Source organism: Siphateles boraxobius, unplaced genomic scaffold (assembly GCF_051911475.1).
Source record: "Siphateles boraxobius isolate OS27281-9 unplaced genomic scaffold, OSU_SipBor_1 25, whole genome shotgun sequence".
Lineage (NCBI taxonomy): Eukaryota > Metazoa > Chordata > Actinopteri > Cypriniformes > Leuciscidae > Siphateles > Siphateles boraxobius.
Window position 1 is genome coordinate 33,006,909 of NW_027508866.1, and position 10,026 is coordinate 33,016,934.

General features: G+C 36.5%; 1 long non-coding RNA gene across 1 annotated transcript; it reads left to right on the forward strand.

Moving 5' to 3' along the window:
* The first annotated feature begins 6,639 nt into the window (after nt 1–6,639).
* LOC143749603 (uncharacterized) lies at nt 6,640–7,091 on the forward strand. The gene is made up of 3 exons (XR_013207047.1): nt 6,640–6,693; nt 6,867–6,923; nt 7,020–7,091. It is a non-coding gene; the product is annotated as an uncharacterized LOC143749603 (long non-coding RNA).
* The last annotated feature ends 2,935 nt before the right edge of the window (nt 7,092–10,026 follow it).

Here is a 10,026-nt window from a genome sequence, read left to right on the forward strand (position 1 = left end):
TTTGCACCAATTAAAAAAATATTTTTTGGGATTGAAAAGCTTCTCATTTAAAATTTGTATTAATTTTTTATTAAATTAACATATACTGCACACTAATGAGCCAATTATGACCACTCACAGGGGAAGTGGAAAATGTTGATAATTTCCTAACAATGTCACATGTCAAATTATGAGATTAGATGATTAGTGAAAAATCAGTTCTTGTAGTCAGTGTGTTGTATGCAACAGGAGTAAAGACCTAAGAGACTTTGGCTAGGGCCAAATTGTTATGACCAGCTGACTGGGTCAGTGCATCTCTGAAAGGGCAAATCTTATGAGTCTGTCGTCCGAAGAGGGACGAACCACATATCTGTGACAGGGTGTTGGGTGTCCAAGGCTCATTGATGCACAAGGGCATTGAAGGCAATCCCGTCTGGTCCGAACCGATAGAAGGTCTGCTGTGGCTCAAGTCACACACTTTTTTTGTGGTCCCGTTTTCCTTTACATCATGTCAAGTCAACTCACTTTCACTTTTTATAGCTCTTCATACAATACAGATTGTTTCAGAGCAGATTTACAGTGATAGCAGGAAAATGTTTAAATTATCAATCAAAGTTGATTTTGGCTGTACAGCAGCACTAAAAGAAAATAGTGTCACTGTTCGGTTGAACAATTGTAAATTATGCAAGTGTTTCACAAGTGAAGTCTATCAATGGTTTAAGAGATGCTCTATATTTTCACACATAGTAGTACTTCTTGGCTAGTTTTTCAGCAGGATTGAAATTGCATATTGGTGCTGTCTTTGGCACATTAATGTTAATTTTCAACAATATTCGATATTCACAATATTCTGTAATTTTATATTCAATTCAATTCAATTCAAATTTATTGGTATAGCGCTTTTCACAATACACATTGTCTCAAAGCAGCTTTACAGAAAGTGCATTTCGGAAATGTACATAGAAAAATACAGTTAGTTAATCATATATTAATTTATGGCATAACATATCGCCGGCTTTGAGTCGTCTCTTCACAGGCGTCGAGGCGTCGAGTCGTCTCTTCACAGGCGTCGAGTCGTCTCTTCACAGGCGTTGGGGCATCTGAAGTCTCCGTGAGAGGCTGGATACAAACTGGAGCTGACGAACGCTATTTACCTCGGGACTAGCGTCCCGAGATAACAGCAGAAAGGCAGATTGGAAATAATTAGCATAGCTGATGTTCATAACGTTAATGCATTCGAACTGATTCAGCAGTAGTATTAAAGGTTAAGCATTAAGTGGATGCTTGGTTAAAGAGATGCGTCTTTAATCTAGTTTTAAACTGGGACAGCGAGTCTGAGTCTCGAACAATATCAGGAAGGCTATTCCAGAGTTTAGGAGCTAAATGCGAGAACGCCCTCCCTCCTTTAGTGGACTTCGATATCCTAGGAATGACCAGAAGCCTCGAATTTAGTGATCTTAAAGAGCGCGATGGATTGTATGGCGATAGAAGGTCTGTTAAATACACAGGAGCTAAACCATTTAGGGCTTTATAGGTCAGTAGGAATACTTTGTAATTGATACGTAACTTAATAGGTAACCAGTGTAGAGATGATAATATAGGTGTTATATGATCATATTTTCTTGATCTAGTAAGAACTCTAGCGGCTGCATTTTGCACTAACTGTAGCTTGTTTATTGAGGATGCAGGACAACCAGCTAATAAAGCATTACAGTAATCTAGTCTCGAGGTCATGAATGCATGAACTAACTTTTCTGCATCAGAGACTGATAGCATGTTACGTAGCTTAGCAATGTTTCTAAGGTGGAAAAAGGCTGTTCTTGTAATATATGAAATATGATTTTCGAAAGTCAAGTTGCGGTCTAGTATAACACCCAGGTCTTTTACTGTAGTGGATAAAGTAACAGGACATCCTTCTAAATTAAAGTTGTATTGTAAGGGATTTTGTGGGTAGTTTTTTGGACAAATAAGTAATACCTCCGTTTTATCTGAATTTAATAGCAGGAAATTACACGTCATCCAGCATTTTATATCATTTAGACACTCTGTCAATTTAGATAAGTTAGTGTTTTCATCTGGTCGTGATGAGATATATAATTGAGTGTCATCAGCATAACAGTGGAAATTAATTCCATGTTTTCTTATAATATTACCAAGTGGCAGCATGTATATTGAGAATAGCAGAGGGCCTAACACCGATCCTCGCGGCACTCCATAGTCTACTGACGTTATCTTTGATTTTTCCCCATTTAAACAGACAAAATGGTAACGGTCTGATAAGTACGATCTAAACCAGCTTAATGCCTGTCCCTGAACACCAGTGTAGTTTTGTAGTCGATCCAAGAGTATTTTATGATCGATAGTGTCGAACGCAGCGCTAAGATCGAGTAGAACTAGTATTGAGATACAGCCTTGGTCAGAAGCTAAAAGTAAATCATTTGTAATTTTAACTAGCGCAGTTTCTGTGCTATGATGCGGTCTGAATCCCGACTGGAATTTTTCATAGATATAATTTTCTTGCAAGAAAGAGCACAATTGAGCGGACACAACTTTTTCTAGTATTTTAGACATAAATGGAAGATTTGAGATGGGTCTGTAATTTGCTAAGTTATTTGGATCTAATTGCGGTTTCTTAATGAGAGGTTTTATTACTGCCAGCTTGAATATTTTTGGAACATGACCTAAAAATAAAGATGAGTTAATAATATTAAGAAGAGGCTCTTCCACTACAGGTAACACTTCTTTCAGTAGTTTAGTGGGTATTGGATCTAATAAACATGTTGTTGGTTTAGATGCAATGATAAGTTTATTTAGCTCTTCCTGTCCTATAGTTTTAAAGCGGTGTAGTTGTTCTAGAGGGGCCATAATTGAGGCTGAATCATAAGACATCATAGAGGATTGTATATTTACAATTGTGTTTCGGATGCTTTCTATTTTCTCATTGAAGTAATTCATAAAATCATTACTACTATATTGTAACGGAATATTTTGCTCTGGTGATGTTTGTTTATTTGTTAGTCTAGCCACGGTGTTGAATAAAAACCTTGGATTATTTTGGTTATTTTCTATTAGTGTGCGGAGATGCTCAGCCCTGGCTGCTTTTAGAGCCTTTTTATAACGTGACATACTGTCTTTCCACGTGATTCTAAAGACCTCTAAATTAGTTTGTTTCCATTTACGCTCTAAGTTACGAGTTTCTCTCTTGATAACATGCGTAGCACTGTTGTACCATGGTGCTTTAGTTTTCTCTCTAACCTTTTTTAATCTAATTGGTGCAACAATATCTAGTGTACTAGAGAACATGGTGCTCAAACTGCTAGTCATTTCCTCTAGTTCATCTGTTTGTTTGGGTGCACTGCGCAGCTGAGATAGATCAGGTAAGCTATTTGAGAATCTATCTATAGTGGTTGGAAGGATTGTTCTGCCTGGTCGATAACGTGGCGCAACATGACAAATTTCAGCAGTACGTATTACGCAAGAAACCATGTAATGATCAGTGAGATCTTCACTTTGCGGTATAATATTTATATCAGTTGGATTGGTTCCATATGATATAATTAAATCTAGTGAATGATTTAGACGATGAGTGGGACCACTGACGTTTTGCGTGACCCCAAAGGACTTTAATAAATCTGTAAACGCAGTCCCTAACGCATCATTTGTATTATCTACGTGTATGTTAAAGTCTCCAACAATTATTGCTTTATCGACATTGACCAATAGATCTGAGAGAAAGTATGCAAACTCTTTTAGGAAGTCAGCATAGGGCCCTGGAGGTCTATATAGGGTAGCCAAGGCTAGAGATAATGTGGATTTGTTTCTTACATCTAAGAGCGTAACATTTAGCACAAGTACTTCAAACGAATTAAACCTGTGACCTGTTTTATGAGTAACATTAAGAATATCTCTATAGATTGTTGCAACACACTGCCGCCACGACCGATCAGACGGGGCTCATGCTTATAACAGTATCCTGGTGGAGTAGACTCATTTAGACCGAAATAATCATTTGGTTTAAGCCAGGTTTCAGTAAGGCAAAGTACATCGGAACTATTATCTGTGACCATTTCATTTACAATAACCGCCTTAGGTGTGAGCGATCTAATGTTTAGAAGACCTAGCTTTAGAAATTGTTTTTGTTCACTGATATTTAGATTTTCTGGTTTAATTACAATAAGATTTTTGCTAGATCCTACACTAGATTTATTGTTTGGCCTCACTAAGCGAGGAATAGACACAGTTTCTATATAATGTTCTACACTACTTATATCAATTAAGTTGGGACAGCAAAGACTGTGATTTGGACTTTGACTTACTAGTCATATGGTGTGTAACGTCTTGGAGATGTTGTCCGACAGAACAGCCGCTCCGATTCTGCTGGGGTGCAGGCCATCAGCACGGTAGAGCCTAGGTCGCTCCCAGAACAGATTCCAATTATTTACAAAGAGCAGTTTCTGTTCATTACACCATGACATTAACCATTCATTTAGAGCAAATAATCTACTGAACCTTTCTTGTCCTAGTTGGTACGTGGGAAGCGGTCCAGACACGATGATCGTTACTTCAGGCGATGTGCTGCGAACCGTCTCGATCAGGCTTCTGTAGTCCTTCTTCATATCGATTGTTCGATTATTGTGATATGTTGCCCAGCCTTTTAGCCACCAGTGTAATAAAATAACATAAACACAAAATCATTCTGAAAGCGCCTTATATCGTTTACCTTTTTAATAATGTTATAGTCTTAGAATTAAAACTTGCAAACTGCTATGGTAGCCTATTTTTGTTTAAGAAAACCCAAAAACAACTTATGTAATTTTTCTTCTAAATTTAGCCCTGGGATGATATCAACTGATGGCTAAATCTATTACTCTTTTTGAGAATATGTTAGTTTTCCACCCTGAATGTGGCATTTTCAGAATCTATTAACGTTTAACCTTTGACCCAACACCAAGGTCACTGAGTGCATAAATCAAGATGTCCACAGGTGGAAAATATGAGGACTGGATCAATGCACAATCCTTGAGCTGCTGCAGGATCTGTGATTAGTCGAGCTTGGGGGGTTTTCATCGACAAACAATTTCTCACTGCAAAACATCTTAATGCCTGAAATTGTTTTGTGAGGTCAGGTCATAAATCATGATCAGAAAAATTGTGTCAAAAAAAATATGTCCCGGGATATAGATGAATAAATAAAATCAAAAATATATAAAAGGAAAGAAAAAGGTACTTGGAGCGTTACAAATGAAATCACTGAAACAAAATCAATTCATGAATGAGAGCAAAGACACAAGGTCAATTAGTAAAGCTGTCTTAAGTGACCTCTGCACATACTGACCTATGTGGATTTAGAGGTCTTTTAATGCTTCAAAAGAGTGATTCAAGAACTCTTTTGACTTTTTCTGTTATTCCATATATAAAATAGCCTTCAGTACATTGCAAAAGAAATATGCAGTCAAGCATGTAGGGTTATCCAGAGGTCAGAGGTGTCAAGTCCAGGTTCAGAAAGTAAAATTCCTCCTCAGTATTTTCCAATCACCTGATTTTGCTAATCAGCACAGTTTTTCAGCCATGATATAGAACTAATTAGTGAAATCAGTTGGCTGAGTTAATGGGTGGAATAAACATATGGCAGGACTTTTACTTTCTGACCCCTGGAATTGACACCTCTGCCAGAGGTTAAGAATAACATGACAACAGAGGGAACATTGGCTATTATATTACTGAGCGCTGAATAAAAGCAATTCTTGTATTTACCCATAATTCCATGCTCTGCTGCCAAACTGTCTTTTGAATGAAACATAATGTTGCTTCAGTCTGCTACTGTAACTGCATTTCACTAAAGTGATATTCTCCATAAGCATTTATTATTAAGAGAGTGGCCCAAAAAATAAAAAACATAGAAACGAAACCAATGCTGCATTGTTGGTACCCATGAAGATGCTTTGCAGTCAGGTTATGGGATCAAAACTAGAACATATGACGTGCCGTCAGAAGCATTCAGGGACCAGATCAGCAGTGATGTTTTATCAGTTGATTTGTTTTGTTTTGGTCCCACTCTTTGCACCTGTTCAGTCCCTCCCTGGTGGCTGCAAGTGTCCAACCGAATGTGAGCGATCAGAATTGACAGCAGGGAAAAACTCAATTTCACACGTCACCTGCTGCTCGCTAGAATGCAATCCAGCTGACTGAAGGGAAGAGAAAGAGAAACAAATATCTTCATCACTAAAAATGTCAGCGGCTTGACCGAAAATCATATCATCCTACACTATACAACATCTTTTCGATTAACGCTGTTGTCTTAGAATTAAATCCAGAGAATACATGAATATGTAAAATGCTGGCCTGCAAAGTGCTTGACCCTGGAGTCATGAAGGGTAATTGAGTTTCAGAGAGGCTGCTTTGCTGAAAACTCATTCACATGGTAGAATTGCCTTGAAGGCATGCAACGAATATAAAAGAGATGCATGTTGAGGAACAGTGAGTGACTGATAATCAATACAGCCCATACCTCATATCATTAAACTGTAGGAGAATGCATTCATTTGTCTCTTAAAATTCAGTCATTGCCACAAAAAAAATTAACGATTAATCAATCATTTAGACTTGCTCTATGTTTTAAGCCTTATTGCATTAAATTAAATACAATTCATGAATAATGATTTATTCACAGATATCTTCACAGATTGGAAACCATGACTTGTTTGATCAAAGTCGGTGAGTTTCATAAAAAACGACCTAATATACATAAGCCTGAATCTTGTTTGGGATGTTTTTTTTTTTTTTTTGTCAAAGGACCCAAACATCATAAATTTCAATCACATTATGGGTCGTGTCAAGAGCTCAGCTGCTGTATTTATTTAGCAAAATTATTTATTCATTCATTTTAGGATGATCTCTGATGAGCCCATGACAAGCGAGGGCGACGCACGACACGGCAGGAGCAGGTGAGCGTTAACAGGCCGCCATGCACACATGATCTTCAGAAATGAAATGTCAATTCTAATTTCGTACAGAAATTGGATATACATGCTCAATATCAGGGCTCAAACAAATTCAATTGGATTTGAAGAGTGTTTTCTTGAAGGATGGGCCCTCGCAATCATGTCTGTTTCAGTGAGTGAACAAACAGATACAATTACTAGCATTCTTCTCACATAAAATATAAATAAATAAATTAATTAATTAATATTAAGAAACACAACCATCCAATCAATACCTGATGGACAAAATCAAGTCCCGCCCTACATTTTTTCTTGTTCGAGAAGCTGTTTCACTCGGATAAATGTCACAATAGGTAAGAAAAGAATTTCATGCCGTCTTCAGAAGTGTAATTCAGCTTTGTAATGATTGATTGCAGAAAAAATTCAACAGCTTAGCATGTGTTTTATATTTTTTTGCATGTTCTAATGCAGCTAAAAAGTTATTTTTAATAGCATCATGATTCCTGCTAAACAACAGCCAATCAGGTATTTGCCAGGAAATCATAAACCCTGTATTATTCATCAAGTTGCCGTTTGATTCCTAATTAGACATAAATTAATAAATATGGTACAAGCGGCCACTCAACACTTACTAGAACGAGAAACCGAGAAACTTCTTTGATGAATGAGATAAATGAGACTAATTATGTAGTTCAGTCAGCTGTAGTTTCATTTCAGTAATCAGTGATTTCTAGAAATTTGGGGGGGAAAGCAAAAGGAACTGAAAATAAGGATCTCACTTGTTGATGGAAGCTTAAAAAGTACAATCTCACCTAATAAAATATATTTCAGACTTTTATAGTCAATCTGAATAATTTTTGTACGTTCCTCTCTCTTTGACAATGCCTGAGATAATATACAGTGTAGTTTAAAAGTCTGAAACCACATTGAAAATATGAGATTCAAAGTTTGACTAAGACTTAAAAAAAATATTCAGCAAGCATGCATTGAATTTATCTAAATTATAGACATTTATCAAGTCAAGTCACCTTTATATAGTACAGATTGTTTCAAAGCAGCTTTACAATGATTAAACAGGAAAAGAATGATCAATGATGCAAACATAGTTAAATTCTGCTGTGAAGCAGCTCTAAAAGTAACAATAGTGCCATTATTCAGCTAAAATCAGTTTAGTTTTGATTTAGTTTATTTTAAATTGTAATTATATTTCACAATATCACTGTTTTTACTGTATTATAAATCAAAATGTAGCCTTGGTGAGCTTAAAAAAGGGGTCTCTTATGCTCACCAAAAAAAACATTACAAACATTAAAACTTCTTACCGATGGTCTTACAAAAATTAGTGACATTGATCATGTGACTATTTGTACAGCAGATGGTCTGATGTTCTTGCTTCCATTGAATCTCAAGATACTCTTTGGAACATTCTCAAAAAGAATTTTTATAATTTTCAAATAGAAGCATTTTCATTAGTGGTCTCAGACTTTTGGACCCCATGTTTTGTACTTCCACGAATAATTCATTATGAAGCTCTCGGGTGTCTGGCAGATTCTTCCTAATCAGTTCCTTTTTTTCTTTCAGATCGCAGATGAAATTTGAGGTCTTCAGATCAGATGCGTTTGGCGAAAAAAGATGGCCGATTTAATGTGCCAACAAGTTTGATCATCCCTCAGCTTGCCAAAAGTTTCAGGTATGCCACAAAACTGATTTTGGTGGGAAATGGATGTAAATTACAATATTTTAAACAAAGCTGAAAGTGCTACACTCTTACTGGTAGCTGAAAATATTACAGAATTAGCCTAAATGTATAATAAATAAATATGAATTTGTAAAGCTGGCAGTCTGTGTTGACTGATCCACCTTCTCAGTTTGACCTGTAGACAGTGGAGATGTGAGCATGCATGTGTTTACGGGAGAAAAATCCTTCTGAAGGATCTCTAGTGTGTTCACAGACGCCATTGAAACGGTCTGATACTCATTATCCCGCACTTATCATGCAGTGAATCTGACTCTGGCTTAAATTCACCTCTAAATCCCTCATTATTATGTCTCAAGTGAGAGGATTTTATGGAGACGTCCTCCTCTAAAGAACCGTTGAACTTGCCCACATCTGTCTGGATGAGAAGTCTTATCCTCTGCTTATCCACAAGGACATCTCAGGCTTACAAGTTTTAATTTAGTATGATCCGTCAGAGCAAAAGTTTGTCTACGGCACAGCAAGAACACAAGCCTTCCGTTTTCATTGCACATGTCTGCTTGAACATGCTCTCCATCTTAATCATGTATTTGAAGAATCGTTTCAGTTGATTTGAAGATTATTAAACACGCATCACTATTAATATTCCTCACAGTTCCTCACAAAATTTGCTAAAAATGCGCCATGGCATTGTGGCGGTGATATTTGCACGTGCAAACATCACTCACACATTCTTCAGATAATTTAAAATCTAGTTATTTATATGTAAATATCTCCAGCATGTCAATCATGTGTCGTGTTTACACTAGAGGGAACATATGCTCTGATATCTTTTTGATATTAGTTTTTGAAGTGAGTCATTAAACTCCCAAACATCATATGAAATGTTCATTAGCATATGATTTTTTTGTTGTTGTTATAATTAGATGAATCATTATGATGATCATTATATTTACATTTTACACCCATTTAGCAGATGTTTTTATCCAAAGTGTTTTACACATGAGGAACGCCACATTTGTAAATGAAGGGCATCAATTCTTTGTTTTTCCTTCTGTTGTCTGAAACTGAAAGACATCAATCCTCATGTCTCAGAGTCAGAGAATGATATTTTGATGTTTTTTTCACAGCCGCACATCAGTTTACTACAAAAAAAGAAAAGGAAAACAATAAATAACACTACCAGTGAAGCAATGTCATGATACATGATCCTGATCCTGTGTCTGAAATTATGATCTGAAATGCCCAAGCACATTTCACCTAGTTTAAGATAAGCTTATGTTGCAATTAGATGAGTTTGTGGTGCCATCTTGTGGATAATTTACTCTCTTAGCTGAGGTGGTTATTTTGAACAAATATTTACTTCAATTGGTAGCACTTTATTTTAAAGTCCTGTTCCCCATGTACTAC